Source organism: Mustela nivalis, assembly GCF_964662115.1.
Source record: "Mustela nivalis genome assembly, chromosome: 2".
Lineage (NCBI taxonomy): Eukaryota > Metazoa > Chordata > Mammalia > Carnivora > Mustelidae > Mustela > Mustela nivalis.
Window position 1 is genome coordinate 24803851 of NC_139021.1, and position 17058 is coordinate 24820908.

At 34.6% G+C, this 17058-nt stretch overlaps 1 long non-coding RNA gene across 1 annotated transcript in view; it reads left to right on the top strand.

The window, feature by feature from the left end:
• Window positions 1-16009, top strand: part of LOC309859404 — a 28878-nt gene extending 12869 nt beyond the window's left edge. Inside the window, exon 3 of the long non-coding RNA XR_014308667.1 lies at window positions 15834-16009. This is a non-coding gene — a long non-coding RNA (uncharacterized lncRNA). The remainder of the gene's footprint in view (window positions 1-15833) is intronic.
• Window positions 16010-17058: the final 1049 nt, after the last annotated feature.

The window sequence follows — 17058 nt, forward strand, 5'->3', positions numbered from 1 at the left end:
TAATACTATTTCATACTAAACATTTTATATGTGTCACAAATAAGTTCTCTTTTTCTATTGCTGGCATTTTCATTTTTTAATGATGCTTTTTGAACACCAAGTTTTAAAAAATACTTGTCATGAAATTCAATGTACTGATTTTAAATAATAGTTCACCTGTTTTGTTTTGTGTCTAAGAAAGCTCTGTCTATCCCAATGTAGCAAAAATGACCACTCATTTTTCTTCTAAAAGACTTACACTTTCAGGTTCTTTTAGGTTTTAAACTTAAGCTGATGATCCATTTTAAGTTAATGTTTTGTTTATAATGTGAGGTAAGGGTTTATATTTACAATGAATAGAATTTATACATTGAAGAAGTTTGGCAACTTTTTCAAAATTAATTGACAATATAATATGTGAGTCTATTTCTGGATCTTTTTCTGTTCTGCTCATGTTTACATTTCAGCACTACCAAACTGTCTTGATTACTATAGCTGTAGACAGCTTTTGCCACCATAGTAAAACTGAAACTACCAAGACTACACTCACACCCCAATTTAGATACAATTTAGATATACTCATCATCATTCTTTAAGTGCAATTAACTTGGAATGTGTATGTACACAGTTATGGGAGATGAATGAGAAGCAATATAAATCTTCTGATTATCCAATCCCTAAAATTTTCTAATCTTTAACCCTAACTTTTAATTTATGTTTCATCTAGAGATTCAGAAATAAGATTATATTTTCTCAAATCCTGTCTGCTTTCATTCTGATACCTCCACTGTCTTAAGACCTCAGTAATTTTTTCTATATCATGAAAAAATTTTTTGGATATTACTTGATATCATCTCTGAACTAAACTCCATCTTCTTCCTAGGACATGACCATGATTTACCACACTAATTTTAGTTATAATCTGAGTGAGAATAATAATTATTCAGATAAATTCTCTCATTGCCATGGTGAGAAAACTGAAGCCAATTCACATTTATCCTTCATTTATTTAGTTCATATTTATTGAAATCACCATTCTCATAAGGCACTATGCTTACCACTACAAGGAGTGGTCATGACCAATGGGAACCAACTGCTTTGTGGTGGAGATTTCACATTTAAGACATTTAGAAATACCCAAATGACAATGTAAAGTAAGGAGTAAAAGATGCATTTGTGCTAGAGCTGTTTAAACAGAAAATAAAATTGTAAGGACCTACTTAGCCAGAGGGAGCCGTTTTGTGTTTATGTGGTGAACTTAGATTGACCCTGCCCCTCCCAGAAGAACTTACTTGCAAAGCCTAGATACAAGGGCAGGACAGGCCAGGTGGAGACATCCAATCAGTGGGGTGCGCATATATCTACTAGGTAAACTGAAATTCAATTGGCCACCCATACAGCTGACCTAGGATGACTGTGCAGTTTTCTTTGTGTATTGCAATCTTATTGGTAACCTGTGTAGAGCCAGGCTCAACCACTGCTATAAAAGTTAGTCTGTGAGGCTGGGAGGGGTCACCTCTTTGTAAGAGATGGCCCTGACCGGTCGGTTTGATTCTCGATGCTTGGCGTGTAATAAAGCTTTGCTTGACCTTCACGTTGTATCAGTCTCATTCCTTTGAGCACAGACCCTAACACTGGGGGCTCGTCCGGGATCAAATGATGAGAACTGAGCCAGCATCATAATTTCTAGAAAAAGCCTTTGGAGGTAAGTTCTCAGGATCCTGTCTGTCTGTCTGGTTGTGGAGCTCCAGGGTATGGCCCACCAGGGAGAAGCTGGATACAGTCATGCTCCTTAGGGCTGGAGTGGATGTGGGGACGCCCCTTCCCTCTACTGGTAGATCTCCAGGGGGTTCGAGTTCCCCTAGAAAGTCCCCACTGGTGGCAGGACCACTGGGCCTGCGGTTGTCTTTGTATTGCCTTTTTGTTGTCTGTTGTGTTATTTGCTGCAGAGAAATGGGACAAGCAGAGAGTGAGGGGACTCTGACTTTTAATGGCTATAACTGGAGCCAACTGTGGTTAGTCTAACTCAAGACAGAGACTTTAGGGTATATTCCCAAGCAGCTGCCGAAACTCCATTTGTTTTGGGGATGTTCCTGTCTTCTCTGGCCCGATGTGGACTGCCTAGTGCCCCCACCACCACCTTGCTGGTGGGAAAGCATGACATCTGAAGTGGAGTGGGCCCAGGTGTAACATGAAATCTCTTAGCAAAGAGATGACTAAAACTGATGGTTAATTGTCTGTTCTAGGATTTTAATGGGTAATTGTTACAGTAGCTCTCAAAGTCTTTGGTAACCTGAAACTTTAAAGATTTACTTGGATGACAAATGGAATTAAATTTGTTGGACCTCTAGGTCTTAACCAAATGGGATAAAATGCTAGGGCGCTGGTTGCTGGAACTGGGTTTGTGCTTTTGAAATCTGTTGGTAAACATGTTTTGTGCTTAACTGCTGTTGCAACAGTTCACAATTGGTTGATATTTAGTCTTCACTAGAGATTGAGATATTTCTAAGAAAATGTAAATGGTTTTCTCTTTGCCCACCCAGAATTGTAAATGAGATCTCTTTGACTCATAAGGCTTTTCCTTGATATGCTAAGTTACTCAGGAAGTACTGCTAAATCAATGATAAACCTTGGGTTACATTTGGGTAAATGCTGTAACTACTCCAGATGTTCTATATATTTCCTAAAGTTTTAATGTTTTGATAAGGGTCATCACTTGATATTTAACCATAACTGTTCTGAGTTTTTGTCATTTGTAATTGTTTTAATTCTCTTGTAAGATGAATTCCGCCTTAAAGGAAATTGATGTGGGAGACTTTCAGAACAAATACAGGTTTTTATTTGTTAAAATCCTGGAACTGAAATGGGTAAGAATTTCAAGAAGTAAAAGCTGAAGGAAAAGGAATTAAAACAGAGGAGAAATATTGGCTCTCCTCCAGGCTATTTGGGACCCAAAAGAGGTGGCCATTATGCATTGCCCGGGACACCAAAAGGGGACTGATCTGATTTCAAAAGGTAACCAATTAGCAAATCGAGCCACAAAGCAAGCAGCCCGAAACAGTGCAAGAGCTGGTCACACTCCCCAAAAAATTGAACTATTCAGAGGAAGATTTAAAGTATTTACAAAAATGGGCTAAATTGGACTATGAAGGGGACTGGACTAAGATTAAATCAGGAAAGGTAATTATTCCTGGAAGATTAGGTAAGAAGTTAGTAGACCAAATACATCTGGGTACTCATTTGGGGACACACAAACTCAAGGAGCTTATAGGCAAGCAGTTCCAGGTTTCTAAATTAGGGCATATGGTTCAGGATATAGTTGATAGATGTGCTCAATGCCAGGCAATTAACGTGGGAGGAACTAGAATGGGAAGAGGGAAAAGAGAAAGAGGTAAGGAACCAGGATTTTATTGGGAAATAGATTTTACAGAAATGAAACCCAGAAAATATGGGAACAAGTATATGTCAGTTTTTGTAGACACCTTTTTAGGCTGGGTAGAGGCTTTTTCCACCAAACATGAGATGGCAGAAGTGGTAGCCAAAAAGTCACTAAAAGAAATAATTCCTAGGTTTGGGCTGCCTCTTGCAAACGGGTCAGACAATGGCCCTGCATTTGTGAATTCAGTCTCACAGGCATTGGCCAAGGCCATGGGCACTAATTGGAAACTGCATTGTGCCTATCAGCCCCAGAGTTCCAGGCAAGTAGAGAGAATGAACCGGACTTTTAACGAGACCTTGACAAAGCTGATTCTAGAGACTGGTGGTGGATGGGTGGATCTCCTTTCTTTTACCCTCCTCAGGGCGTGGTGTACACCCTACTTAAACAAGCTGACCCCATTTGAAATAATGTTCAGGAGACCCCTCCACCCCCCACTCTGCCCTTGGCTACAAGAGGTTGCCCTAGTAGAAATGACTGATCAGTCTGTACTCCAGACACTGCAGGCATTACAGTCTATTTTAAAAAGAGCCCACACAGGGATCTGAACTGCCCACACTGAGATGGAGGTGGAGGTGGGATCACATCCTTTCCAACCCGGGGACTTGGTTTGGATACGTCGCCATTAAGTGGGAAACGTGGAGCCTAGCTAGAAGGGACCATTTACTGTCAACCTGACCACCACCATGGCAATAAAAGTAGAAGGCATCAGGGCCTGGATTCACACGGGTCCAGTCAAACGAGCTGAGGACAAGGACATTGCCCAGAGGTGGAAGCCGCAGCTGATGGATCCCACTGACCTAGGACTAAAGCTAAGACTCAAAAGACTATGAATTCATTGTTGCTCCTATTGTTACTTGTATGTGTAAGAGTTTTTGAGTCACCTCATAAGACAAAAAAGTATAAGTGGAGATAATGGAAACAAAATTAGGAAAACATGAAACAGAATTAGGAAAAATGAAAAAGGTTATACAAAGCGGTGAATGGCTAACTCCTCAGCCGACCGTGCACTAATGTTATTTTTTGGCCCCTGCATTATAAACGTCCTAATGTCATTTGTTTAAAAGAAAATTAGAGCAATAAAAACATTAATCTTACATGCTCAATATAACCCCTTTCAAAAGGAGAACATAGAACTAGCTGAAAAGTCAAGGATTTGACTAATCTCCAAAGAAAAGGGGGGAATGTAAGAGCCTACTTAGGAGAGAGAGCCATTTTGAGTTTATGCAGTGAACATAGATTGAATTGATCCTTCCCCTCCCAGAGGAACTTACTTGCAAAACCTAGATACAAGGGCAGGACAGGCCAGGTGGAGACATCCAATCAGTGGGGCGTGCATATATCTACTAGGTAAACTGAATATCAATTGGCCACCAGTATAGCTGACCTAGGATGACTGTGCAGTTTTCTCTGTGTATTGCAATCTCATTGGTCACCTGTGTATAGCCAGGCTCAACCACCGCTATAAAAGTTAGTCTGTGAGGCTGGGAGGGGTCGCCTCTTTGTAAGAGACAGCCCTGACGGGTCAGTTTGATTCTCGATGCTTGGTGCAAAATAAAGCTTTCCTTGACCTTTGCTTTGTATCAATCTCATTCCTTTGATCATGGACCCTAACAAAAATTACCCTAACAAGTCACTTAAGAGTCCTATGAGGTGATATGAATATATGCTTTAGAATCATATGGAATATAATTAAGACTGGTTCCTCCTTGGTCCAAGGGTTGCCACTTCCTCCCTCTATACCAAGTTATACATAACTAAATTGCTGCCTATTTCTCTCTCTGCAATCAAAAATCTTCTCAATACAGTGTCCTAAGCAGACACTGGAAATTGATACTATGTCTGCAGAAAGTAAAAGAATTAATAAATAAATTGTGTAAATAACTGCAATTTAGTATTACACTAGAATCTGGGGTAAGAAAATTTTAAAATGAAGGATCTAATAATCAAAGTTGGGATTATGAGAGAGGTGACCCTGAAGCAAGACAGGAGCTGAGAATGTTAATATTCAAAATCCAAAATCAAAGCCCAGAAGTGGACAGGACAAGGAGATGTCCAACATCAAGAAATATACAATTGTCTTAAGTAGATGCTCTTTGCTCTTTTGTGAACATAGTCCACAGTTTGATATAGGGTCCTTAGATATTAAAATGTATATATTACATATTAATTTTACTCGATTAATGATGTTTTTTAATTCCTCCATTTTTCTATTATCAAAAAGCTAAGATCTAAATATTCTATTTACCATGAAGTTCACATAATCATAGAATTAAAAAATATATTTTTCAGCTTAATATGTGTGCCACAGATGTTTTGCCAAAAACAAAAACAAAAAAACAAAAACACCAGAGCAAAACACAGCTACTTCTTTAAATTTAATTTTTCCTACATATTTTACAGTGCATTTCTCAATTGAGTTGATATAGGCAAGTATGTTGCCTTTACACCACCCAGTTCACCATGAAGCTATTTCCAAAAGAATCAAAAAACTATGTCTATATAATCTTTTTGAAGTAATGTCGTTGTTTCTCAAATATCCTGTACATTTTGTTTTATGTTTTTGTCCAGTTTTCCTGTTCTTACTTTTGGGCTAAAAATTATTTTCCTGATCCATGTTTACAAGTACTTGATATTTATATGTAGATTTCATGTCCCCTGGTAGACTTTGCTCGTTCTAGCTCATAAAATTTGAGATATTTTAATCCTTTCATTAGTCTATCTGTTCACTCTCTTAATCTTTCATATTGCTTTTGCCGTGAGCTCCTGTTTTTCATTTATCTATTTACTCCTAGGACTCAAATGCCTATAACTGAATGTATTCCAGAAGGTGTGTTTACATGAAATAAGATGAAGTAAAATCACTATTTTAATGTATGTGTAACTTGACAAAAGCTGGACAGATAGAAAAGCTCTTCTATATTGATTATTCTCTAATATATTCTCTAATAGAGATTAGATTATTCTCTAATATATTACTCTTATGAAGCATATATATATAAAAGATAAATATATAAATATATATATAAAAGATATATATATATATGATAAAATTTGGTGTTGGGTAAATATCATGCCCTATAGATATACACATATAAACGTTAAAATTTATTTGAAAAGAAAAAAATACATATATATATATATATATAGAATGATATTTACCCAACACCAAATTTTATCTTTTACATGTTCTATACTTTTGTCTATGTGCTTATATCTTTGATATTGTTTTAAATCCTCTAGTGCTCACTTCAGACATTCAGTTAGATGCCTAAATTCTAAAGTAACTATTGCTTCTAAAATTCACCAAATATTTGTTCCTTATCTCTGTTAGTACCAATAATATTTATTGCCTCATTGTTTATTCATGCAAGTTTTAAAGTCACAAATACATATAAGTTGAGGAAGATGCTCTAAAAATTATCAGTTGTAACTGTGATGAGAAAGTTACAGAATAACTATCTTCCTGCAGAATAAGTGCAGAATATACAAACACTGCTGGGGGAATTCCTATTTTATAATAGGAATCCCTTTTGTTGGTAAAAAATTTTATACAAAAAATCACCATATTAACATTAACTGATTTAAAATACCTCAAGTGTTTAAGTATACAATCATGGTGTGAAGATTTAACTTGCCAATTTTTGTGCTTTTTTGTGAAACTATAGTCATACAAATATTGTACAGGGCACCTGGGTGGCCCAGTTTTTTAAGGATCTGGCTTCAGCTCAAGTCATGATCCCAGGGTCCTGGGATTAAGTCCTCCATCAGTCTGCTTGCTCAGCAGGGAGCCTGCTTCTTCTCCCTCTCCTCCCAGCTCCTGTTCTCTCTCACTATCTCTCACTATCTCTGTCTCTCTCTCTCTCAAACAAATAAAATCTCTGAAAAAAATTAGTACATAGATCATGACAATAAATGGCATTTAGTCTTAATATCAGAGTATGCTCAGGGACGCTTCATGTTATATCAGTTAAAGATAACTCTGCCAGATGATATCAGTTTTCACAGATATTATTTTTTTTTTTTTACTTTCACTTTTTTTTTTTAAATTTTTTTTAATTTTTTAATTTTTTATAAACATATATTTTTATCCCCAGGGGTACAGGTCTGTGAATCACCAGGTTTACACACTTCACAGCACTCACCCAAGCACATACCCTCCCCAATGTCCAAAATCCCACCCCCTTCTCCCAAACCCCCTCCCCCCAGCAACCCTCAGTTTGTTTTGTGAGATTAAGAGTCACTTATGGTTTGTCTCCCTCCCAATCCCATCTTGTTTCATTGATTCTTCTCGTACCCACTTAAGCCCCCATGTTGCATCACCACTTCCTCATATCAGGGAGATCATATGATAGTTGTCTTTCTCTGCTTGACTTATTTCGCTAAGCATGATACACTCTAGTTCCATCCACAGATATTATTTTTAATATTCAGGTCTGATCAGTTTATTTCCTAAATTGTTAAATTGAGAGTTAATGGACACTTATAGCCTTGACAATATATAAAGCCAAACAAAGCTTTTATCGGAAAAGAAAAAGTTCACTTTTGTTAAGAAGTCATGCTCTGTATGATTACTGGCAAGTACAGGAAAAAATATATATAACGATGCAAAAACTAAACATACTATAGATTAAGTCTATAAAACTTGGGTCTCAAAAGCAAACAGCAACCAAATCGAGGTGCTCAGAAAAATATCAAAAATATTTACAAGAAAAAAGAATTTTGCATTGATAATTTTGTGAAAGGTAGCAGGCAGAGATAAGGTTTGATAGGCTAAGGCTTGATAAGGCAAGTTTTGATAAGGAATAAAAAAATGAAAATAGAAACTATCTTCAAGTCACCAAATCTATCCAAAATTAGAAAGGATATTCCAGGACATTTCAAAATGTATATGGGGGTACTCTGACTAACATAATTTCCAGTTTTTCACATTATACTATTATACATGTGTATGTCCAGAAAACTATAAAATACCAGAATATTGCCATAAACTTGGACTGAAAGAGAACCTAATACTACACTCCATGAATAAAAGGCAGATAGAATTGAAATGAGAAATACATTGTCTGACTCTTCCTTATGGAATCCTAAGGCTCTGTTTTATGAAATCAACTGTTGAAAGAAGATGCCTGTACCCCATGGTAGCACTTTTATTCAATCCTGCAGGAAATAATTTCCAAACCCTCCAGGAGAGGTGTCTGTTTGTTTAAATATGGATGCAAGACAAAGAATATCAAGATTCTGGCGATGCTGGGGGTAACAATTTCAGAAATTTTCTGATCCTTACACAAGTAAATCAATTTTTCCTAAATCTTGAGAAGTTTCCAGGGCCCCTGGAATTTCCTGATGGTTTTATCTAGTAATAAATAATGTAACCTATTACAATAATGTAATGTTGCTAAAATGGTGGCTAACTATGTACAATTACATGGAAATCATTAATTAAGCATAAGTTTCCTTAACAATGACAATTTCCTTACAGAAAATCCCTAAAAACTTGCTTCACAGTTTTGACACTCAAAAAGGCTTTTGCATTCCTCATGAGACTGTTTAACTGCTGTTTGTAATGCAGTATCAGTGTCCACCTTGTAGTTCCCTTAGATATATTGCTATGATTATCAACAATTAAGGGATGAATACTCAGTGTACAGAAAATTGCTCAAAATGCTTCAGACGTACCTACTCTCAAGAAGCTGTACACTGCGGGGTGCCTGGGTGGCTCAGTGGGTTAAATCCCCTGCCTTCAGCTCATGATCCTGATGTCCTGGGATTGAGCGCCACACAGGGCGCTCTGCTCAGCAGGGAGCCTGCCTCCCTCCCTCTGCCTGCCTTTCTGCTTACTTATGATCTCTGTCTGTCAAATAAATAAAATCTTAAAAAAAAAAAAAAGAAGATGTATACTGCAAACTCAAATGACAACAGTGATTATATAATCTCAGATAATGATCTATCCTATTCTCTCAGGTTTTTAATGGGCTTTTGTCTCCGTCAGAAACACAGGGATACCTCACTGCACCTATTTTGCCATTCCCTATTGGCTATGTGAGAGTCTCACCTGGCCAAGATTTAAATAGCAGTTATTCTGTATGGCTTAAAGTTAAATGTGACATCTCTCTCAGAATAAATACATTCTACCCTATATTCTAAGATCAAAGTTCAGTCCCCACGTGAAAAGTAGTATGATTAAGACTACTTCCAAGATTTTGTAAGGCCTGTTTTTACCTCAGCTGCTAACTTTTTAAATCCTAAACACCTATTTATATGAGTTATTTAATTATTTTGTTCTTGAGAAGTTGTTCCTTTCAACCCCTTCCCTTCTTTTTTTTTCTGACATTCTCTAGAATCCTTCTTCTCTTTTCTTCCTCACTTTTCCTTCTCTTCTTCCCACTTCTTTCCTTCCTTTCTTCTTTCCATTTTCCTTCTCATTTTCTTTTTCTCTTTGTTTGTTCCAAGTATAGAGAGACATTTAGGACTTTCATAGACTCTTCAGATATATATTCAGATATTGGGTATATTATTCAGATAAAAAATTAAAAGCTGTCTCTTATCTGATTGATGGTGTATGTGCATATTGTGTGTTAACATTTTTCCCTGTGTAGAAAAAATATAGCCATAGCAAATAACTACCTTCACTCTTTAATAAGGTTAATAAGTAGTGACTTTTTAAGAAGTGATTGGATGTCTACGCATTGCTTATGGCAAATCATCTCACTGGTTGTCAAAAATCTAGTTCAACTGGGTATATTTACAAATAAACTTACAAATTTACAAAGCATTTAAAATTTAATTTCAATTCATTTTTCCTCAAAAGGATTTTGATTAGTTTTAGAATTTCAGTAAAGACAACAACAGATGTACTTTAGAAGCAGGAGAAAAATCTATATGAATTCAAAAAAGCAAAGTTCTTTGAAGTTTCATTGGTTTATCATTTTTGTTTTCCACTCTTGTCAGCATTTTACCAGCAATGTATAAAAATATATATGCACACACAGATGTTGAAACTTTGCATAAGTCTTAATATATTTAAGGGACAGATGGCTGGCTAAATGTGATCATTTGCAACATATATAACTAGTTTATCTGTAAACTCACATTATCCAACACCATAGATATTCCATTAGTAGATATACATATATCCCAAAATAGGAAGTTCGTTCATCGTAATGAAAATTACAAGAACGTTCATAGAGTCCCTAAAGAGCTCCCTCCTCTGTGGGATGCTACAGATAAAATGATGCTAAAGATATATATATATATATATATATATATTTTTTTTTTATGAGGGCTTTATAAAAAAATAATGACAAGACCTTGTCCCCATCATTTTCTTCCTCTACTTCACTCAACTAATGCTCTTTCTTCTTCCCATTACAATTTCCAGTAGGCAAGATGCAAAAAGGAATTTGAACTAAGAGTTGAGTGGTACTTCTTTGTGTCACATGATGACAGAGAATATATGTTATTATTTAATATGATGAATATATATTGTGTATATACATTTGTAATATTTTATTATAATAATGTGAATTTCACATGCTTAGGTCTGATTTATGAAGTTGGAACAAAACATACTTATCAACAGAATATTACTTGCTGCTAATTATGAAAAACAATTAGAAAGGTTTTCTCTAAAGTCATCAATGTCTCTCTCTGGCCCCACAGGAACAAAGCTTTAGTTACCTTCTCCCCACCTCATATATTCCTTCAGAATCTTTAGTGCTTGATCACTCCCAAAAAAGAGACTTGAAAACATCTGACACTTCAAATGAGCAGTAAGACATTGCAGATTTTTTCCTACACAATGTTCAAATACAAGTAGTCAATATTTTATTAATATGTGAATTATTATTCAGCTGATTCATTTTTCCTAATTCCCAAACACAATGGAACCAAATGGTAAAAATAACTGGGTACAGTTAAGTGACTTAAAGCCCAATGGTTTTTTAGGGTATTTTATTTATCTGCAATTCTCAGTGTTAACTCAATGCTTATATAATATAGGGTATATTTCATATATTATTTATAACCAAAATATACTAATATACTCAATACCTACCTAACATTATAGAGTTAACCATCAAAGAAATTTTGAATGATAAATATGATTTGGTTGTTTCTATATTTGAATAGTCCTTTTAGTAATTTATAGAAGTATACACGCATATCATCCATGTATATCTTTATTAATTGTTTCATTGATTCTAGAATATTGAATATACATGTGTGTTTTATATATATGTATATATACATATATACATATATATAGAGAAAAAGGGAGAGAGCATAAGCTTATATATATGTACACACATATCCATTATATCCATATATATTTATATGGTATATGACATATTTATGAATATGCAAACTCATAGATATAATTATACATATTCAAAAATATTTCTTATATAAATACATCATAAATATTTAAACATAACGTGTATAAACATTGTATAATAAAATCAACATACATGCATTTTTTTAGTTTTGTTTAAAAAAGATTATAGAATACTACATCAAAAATTAATGATGTACTATATGTTGGCTAATGAAATTTCAAATAAATAAATAAATGATTTTTAAAGGCAAAAATAAAAAGATTATAGACACCTTAAACAATTTTTCCTTGACAAATTTCCTTTTTAACCCTCTACATTTAGATTTTTTTCTTTTTTAATATTTTATTTAAGAGAGAGTGCAGAGCAAGAGAGAGAATGAGTGTTGGGGAAAAGGCAGAAGAAGAGAAGCAGAGTCACTAATGAGTAGAGCCCACTGTGGAGCTCAATCTCAGATCCTTGGGACCATGACCTAAGCCAAAGGCAGACACTTAATCAACTAAGCCAAGCGCCCCTACAATTTTCTTTTCTATTAGCTTATTAGGTTTTACATGGCCAACCTGAGTCATCTTTACTAGTGCACCTTCAATATGTTCAATTAGGTTGTCTTCTTGAAACAGTTTTCAATTGTAGCATTATTATATTAAACTGTTTTTCTCCTTAAGAGTTTCCAGTTTTAATATTCTGAAATATATTTGTCTGTTGCCTGTATCTACCACCATCTTTTATTTGCTCTTTTCATTTCTATCTCTGCTCTTAACTGTACTTTTTGTCATATACATTTTGGATATCCTGCAACTAGTCTTTATTTTTGAGATTGCTTTGTCATTTCTTCTGTTCCTTTTCTGATTTCAGGAAGTTGGAATTTAACATTTTCCTATTATTCCTTCATTTATATTTTGATTTTGAATTTCTTCTTTTCTTTCATATAATTCCTTCATTGTATTTTATATTACATTTATTTTATGTGTTTTATAGTCAATTGAAGTGCTTTAATATGCTCTTGTTTGTTGTTTGTTTTTCTATGTTAACTTTATGTACGCTGGAGTTTTTTTCTGTATTAGATTTATGTCCTTTATGCCAGAGGTAAACCAAAAAGAAATGGAGATAAAGAGGCTAAAAAAAATAGTAAAATCTAAAATAGGCATTGAAAAGTATAAGGATGAAGGCTAAAATTCATGTTAATCATTTTAATTTTCAATTTTTTACTTAGAATGACATTAAGTAACATTTAAAAAAAATTCACAAGAGGAAGAAAGGAAAAAGCTTTATAATTCAGTACCTGTTATTAAAGCACTTTCTTACTCATTTTTAAAAATTTTTTTAAAGATATTTATTTATCTGAAAAGAAAAAGACAGAGCTGGTGAGGGAGGAGTAGAAGGGGAAAATGAGGGAGATAGGGGGGGAAGACAAAGAGACTCTGGGCCGGTTTGGAGACAGATTCAGGCTTAATCCCAAGACCCCGAGGTCATGACTAGAGCTGAAACCAACAGTCAGTGGACGTTTAGTCAGTTGAGACACCTGGTACCCCGACTTTCTTCTCATTTTTAAACAGCAGGCTCTCTGTTTTTATTTTGCATTTTGTCCTCCAAATTATGTAGCTGATTCTAGTCTTAAGGACTATGAGTTAAGACATGTAAAATAACTTGGAATAATGCCAGGCAGATGTTTTATGAGTATTAGTTCTTAATATCATTATTTCTATTAAAAGACATAGACATGGGGGGCATGAAGAGGTTAAAAAAATGACCAACAAAATATATTCCGAATGAAAACAAGAAAACAGAAGTTTATCAATTAAGGTAGAATTTAGCCTTCAAACATTAATGAGACAGATTTATAGTTTAAAAGGTTGGAATTCATAATGCTCATGTAATAGGTCTAAATATCTAGTGTACAAATAGCATAGTAGCAAAATTTCTAAAGTGGAAACTACAGGAAATAAAGGGAGAGATAGAGAGGCAGACAAAACACATCTGAAATAAGGTAATATAACTTATTATTCTAAATACAAAAATTTGAAGTGAAAAAAATTAAGTAGTCTGAGGATTTAAACAATATTAACTAATGACTTGTATATTATAAATATATATCATCGTCATCTACTCATTAGTAATGTAGCAAAAAGTACTTCTTTTCAATTGCAAGAGAGTTTAAATGTGAAAAATAATCTGCACAAGAAGGAAGAATACAGAAGTCTACATTTGATTAAATAACACTATATATCTGGATATGGTTGCCAATACATTAAGTATCAATAATTTATGTATATGAAAGAGACTGATTTATAATGTCCTTTATTTATAATTTCCTGCATGTTAACTTTGGAGGCAAGAATATATTGATCTTAGCAATAATTGTTAAGAAATGTTGCCTCTGGGGTAAATACCCAGTAGTGCAATCGCAGGGTCATAGGGTAGCTCTATTTTTAATTTTTTGGGGAATCTCCACATTGTTTTCCAAAGTGGCTGCACCAACTTGCATTCCCACCAACTCTTTCCAACACTTGCTTTTTTTTCCTGTCCTGTTAATTTTATCCTTTGTAACTGGTGTAAGGTGGTATCTCAATGTGGTTTTGATTTGAATCTCCCTGATGGCTAATGATGATGAACATTTTTTCATGTGTCTGTTAGCCATTTGTATATCTTCTTTGGAGAAGCATCTGTTCATGTTTTCTGACCATTTTTTGACATAAGTATATGTATTTTGGTTATTGAGTTTGAGGAGTTCTTTAAAGATACAGATGTAGTGAATAAAAGGGCCATGTGTACCTCAATGTTCTAGTAGCAATGTCTACAATTGCCAAACTGTGGAAAGAGCCAAGATGCCCTTCAACAGATGAATGGATAGAAAAAGTATGGCCCATATCTACAATGGAACATTACATAGCCATCAGAAAGGATAAATACCAAACTGTTGTATTAACATGGACAGGACTAGAAGAGATTATGCTGAGTGAAATAAGTCAGGCAGAGAAAGTGAATTATCATATGGTTTCAATTAGTTGTGGAGCATAAGGAATAACATGGAGGACATTACGAGAAGGAAAGGAAAAGTGAATTGGGGTAAACTGGAAGGGAGAAAAAGCATTTAGAGACTGTGGACTCTAAGGAAAAAACAGGGTTTTGGAGGGGGGTGGAGAGGATGGGTGAGCCTGACGGTGGGTTTTAAGAATGGCAGGGATTGCATGAAGCACTGGGGGTGATGCATAAACAATGAAGCTTGGAACACTGAAAAAAATAAAATTAAGATGTTAAAAAAAATAAGAAATGTTGCCTTTTTCTGTGTATTTTCGAATATTTTGTTCAACATGGGTGTTATTTCTTCTTATGTTGGGAGACTTCACTCGTGAATCTAACTGAGATAGATGTTTCCTTTGTAGGGAGGTTTTTAATAACACATTCATTTTCTTTAACAGATACTGGAATACTCAAATTTTCCATTTTTTCTTGTTTCAGGTAATAGAATTGTTGTCCCCAAAAGTATGCATTTCCTTTGGCATACAGTTGTTCACAGTATCATCTTATTAATTTTTTGTTACGAACAATGTCTCCTTTATCATTCCCAGTTTTGTTTAATTGTACTTTCCCCATTTTCTATAAAAAAAATTGCATTAGCCTTTTCAAATAATTAATTTCTGTCTTTGATAATGTTCTCTATTGTTTATTTCATTTCTTTCTTATCATCAGTGCTTTCTGTCTCACATCTGTAGGAGGGGATTTGCTGTTTGTTGTCTATCTTTCTGAGTTGGAAATGCTTAGGCACCTAATTCCAATTCTTGGTGTTTCTTAATACATATATTAAAGTTATAAATATGCCTTGGAGAAATTTAATTATATCCTAGTTTCACATTTACTTATTCTCATTATTATCAGTTTAGGATAGAGTTGACTTAGATTATTGATCCACTTTTAAGTGTTTTCTTCCGTATTTGATACTTTTGAAGTATATTTTAAACAAAAATTTCCAGTATTGTTTTCTAGTTATTCTTTGTTAACCTTTTTTAACTTAAATTTATAGTTGTCCAAGAATAGGCTCTGAATATTTCAGTATTTATTTACTGACATTTTCTTTATGGTTCTAGGTCTACCAGTCATGGAAACTTCTGCATAAATCTGAGAAATATGTGAAGTCTTTCATCATTGCAAGCAAGGTTCTCTACATGCTTTCTGGCCAAGAATTTTAATACTTCTGTTCAGAACTGGATCCTTATTTAATGTTTCGTTTTGTTTTTTGGTCTACTTGCTTTGCCAGCCATATAAAGAGGTATGTTAAGATTTCCAAAATTATTTTATATTTTGTCTATTTCTTACTTTGTCCTATTAATTTATATACACACAAATACACACACACACACACACACACACTCACATTTTAAGCAAGATAAAACTTACATATCCTAAAATTCACCATTTAAAATTACTTAGCTCAGTAGTTTGTTATATATTTACAAGGCTCAGCCATACATAATTCCACAATATTTTTATCATATTAAAAACAAACAAAACAAAACAAGACAAAAAAATACTGTGGCAGGGTCAAGGTGGGGAAGTCCTTTTTCAGGACCACAGTGTGAGAAGTTTCACATATCAATTCCAGAGGAAAAAACAAGCAAAATGAATAAAAAGTATAAGAAACTAAGCATTTAAAGTTTCTAGAAATTGGACTAACACATACAACTAACGAAGTAAATTAATTATTTCCCATTCCCTAATGACTAATGATGTTGAGTACCTTTTCACATACTTACTCATTTTTATGTCTTCTTTGGAAAAGAAGTTTATTCAAATCCTTTGCTCTTCTGCAGTTGGGTTATTTGTCATTTTATTATTAAGTTATAATAGTTCTTTATATATTCCAAATTCAAGTCTCCTTTCAGATATATAATTTTCAAAAATTTTCTACCATTCTGTGGGCTGTATTTTCACTTTAAAGACAGTGTTCTTTGAAGCCATGAGTTTTTTTTTTTTTTAAGGTTTTTATTTATTTATTTGACAGACAGAAATCACAAGTAGGCAGAGAGACAGGCGGGGGTGGGGTGGGGAGCAGGCTTCCCGCTCAGCAGGGAGCCCAATGCAGAGCTTGATCCCAGGACCCTGAGATCATGACCTGAGCCAAAGGCAGAGGATTTAACCACTGAGCCACCCAGGCACCCCTATTTGTTTATTTTAGAGAGAAAGAGAGCACATGCACATTGCAGGGAAATCAGAGGGAGAGAGATATTTCAAGCAGACCCCTCTCTGAGCAAGGAGCCTGACAGAGGGCTTGATTATAGGATGCTGAGATCATGACCCGAGCCAAAACCAAGG